Genomic DNA, 2,680 nt, shown 5'->3' on the forward strand with positions numbered 1-2,680 from the left:
GTAGGCCAGACCAGGTAAGGTTGGGCAGTTTCTTTCTCTAAAGAACGTCAGTAAAGCAGAAATGTTTTCCTGAAGATGGATTCATGGTCATCATTAGGCTCTTAATTCCAGATCGAAGAGTGTGGCGCTGGAAAAGCACAGCCAGTCAGGCAGTATCTGAGGAGCTGGAGAATCAATGTTTCGAGCATAAGCTCTTCATCAGGAATGAGCGGGTGGCGCAATGGGGCTGAGATATAAATGGGAGGGGGTGGGGCTGGGGAAAGGTAGATGAGAATGCACTAGGTAGCTGAAGTTGGGGATGAAGGTGATGGGTTGGAGAGGAGGGTGGAGCGGATAGGTGGAAGGAAGATGGACAGGTCGGACCATTCAAAAGGGTTGAGCCAAGTTGGAAGGTTAGATCTGGGATAAGCTGGGGGCCTCTTAATTCCGGATATTTATTGAATTCAAATTCTACCATCAATTGTCGACAGGATTCAAGCCCCGAATCCCTGGGTCTCTGAGGCCTGTAGTAAAACCACGAGCCCATCGCTTCTGCAGAATGGGCTATCCTGGTTTCCAGTAAAACTGCCAATGATGCATATTGGTCCAGACTGTTTTATATACCTCAGAACAGTGCTCCAGTATGACCTGATGTTTGTTTCTATGTATTATTCCCACTCGTTTGGAACTATGTCATCTTCACTGCTGTTGGATCAAAATCCTGGAACTCCATCCTAATATCATTATCCCCACACAGGCTGCAATGAGTTTTAGAAGGCAGTTCAGCACTACCTCAAGTGAAATTAGGTCATTGAAATATTTGTAAATGCACTGAGAAAGGCTTTCATTTTTATTTCATTTTTCTTGATGATTGGACAACTCTCAGCAATTACGGCCAAGGAAATGCTTTTTGAATTGTAGTCTTTCTGCAATGAAGAACAGAGCAACAATGTAATAATGACCAATTAATCTGTTTTTTGTCTGATTGATTGAGGGATAAATATTGGTCAGAATACCAGGGATAACTGCCTTGCTCTTCCTAGCAAAAGCGTACTGGGATTATCTTGCGTTCACCTAAATGCATAAATGGGCCCTTGGTTAAATATCTATCCAAAAGATGACATATCCAATAATGCAGTGCTCCTTCAGGAGTGTATTGAAGTGTCAATGTGGTGGGGGAACATCACACCTTGTGAGTCTTGTGTTACTAACTGAGCCACGGTTTCCATTTCTGCAAGATGACTAGAAAGTTTCAATTTAAACATTTCAGAAGATGCAAACTATTTTCTCTCTTCTCGTTTTTTGCCCATTTAGTCTTTGAAATCTTCTACCAATATGCACTACTAAAATCTGATAAGATGATGCACTAGATTGAATTAACTTCTGTGCAATTTTTGGCCACCTTTGGATTGTTAAAGATCAGTAGGGTTAGATTGATTCTGTTTCTTGGTTTTATCTTGGTTCTCTACATTCTTTGTAGGATCACCGGGGCTGATTTGAATGCTAGTTCTCCCCAAAGCTTACCTCGTGAGTCTGCGACCTCCAAGTTTGCAGCCGGAGCGGTGAGAGCATGGACCACGAGGCTGCTGGGAAGGTAAATTAATCCTATGAAAAGCTTATCTTGTGAACAGGCGGAGTGCTCACTGAGCAGGAGCAGACTGAGGACTGCTGAGTGAGTGAGGTTACATATTTGGGCAGCTGCTTTACCTGAAACACTACTTAGGTAGTGTCTCCCACCCATCCTCCTCCAGTAACCAAAAAAACGATTCCGTGCATCGATTTGATAAGGTTACTAGTTTTTTTTTACAAGACCTTCTGGGAATTCAGAACAGTGGGAATGGCTGTTAGGGCAGTTGAATGCTTCTCCTGTAGAATGTGGGAGGTAAGGGTCACCACTAGTGACCCCACGGACTTCATCTGCGGGAAGTGCACCCAACTCCAGCTCTGCAAAAACCGCGTAGGGAACTGGAGCTGGAGCTGGATGAACTTCAGATCATTCAGGAGGTGGAGGGGGTAATTGACAGGAGTTACAGGAAGGTAGTCACACCTCAGGTACAGGAAGAAGGTAGATGCGTTACAGCCAGAGGACGGAAAGGGAACAGGCAGAGAGTGCAAGGATCATCTGTGGTTATTCCCCTCAATAGCAAGTACAACATTTCAGATACTGTTGGTGGGGGGGAACGTAAGGTATAAGCCATGAGGTACAGGTCTCTGGCACAGCGTCTTACCTTGATGCCAACAGTCTTTTTGCAGCAGAGAGCGGCGGGAGCTGGGAGGAAGTGAAGTTGGAGCGCAAAGCCAGTCGGGGAGGTAAGTGATTGTTATTTGAGTGGAGAAGGAACCCGAGACACTACACGTGTAGTGTCGCCCACCCTCCCTCCTCCTCTAACCTAAAAAAAAGGTAAGCTTCTTAGTGTTCTTGTTTTGGAGACTAAGTGTAGAGTTATGGCAGCGCAGGCAGTGGAATGTTCCTCCTGCAGGATGTTTGAGGTAGGGGTGACCACCGATGCTCCTGCCGACTTCACCTGCAGGAAATGCAGCCAGCTCCAGCTCCTCACAGACCGCGTTAGGGAACTGGAGCTGGAGTTGGATGAACTGAGAATTATTCAAGAGGCTGAGAGGGTGATAGATAGAAGCTCCAGGGACATAGTTACGCCAGAGAACAGAGGTAGCTGGGTAACAGTTAAAGGTGGGAAGGGGA

At 45.8% G+C, this 2,680-nt stretch overlaps 1 long non-coding RNA gene across 1 annotated transcript in view; it reads right to left on the reverse strand.

The window, feature by feature from the left end:
* Positions 1-589: 589 nt before the first annotated feature.
* LOC122551362 overlaps positions 590-2,680 on the reverse strand; it is a 68,109-nt gene continuing 66,018 nt past the window's right edge. The window contains exon 3 of the long non-coding RNA XR_006312082.1: positions 590-905. This is a non-coding gene — a long non-coding RNA (uncharacterized LOC122551362). The remainder of the gene's footprint in view (positions 906-2,680) is intronic.

The sequence above is a fragment of the Chiloscyllium plagiosum genome, chromosome 1 (assembly GCF_004010195.1).
Source record: "Chiloscyllium plagiosum isolate BGI_BamShark_2017 chromosome 1, ASM401019v2, whole genome shotgun sequence".
NCBI lineage: Eukaryota > Metazoa > Chordata > Chondrichthyes > Orectolobiformes > Hemiscylliidae > Chiloscyllium > Chiloscyllium plagiosum.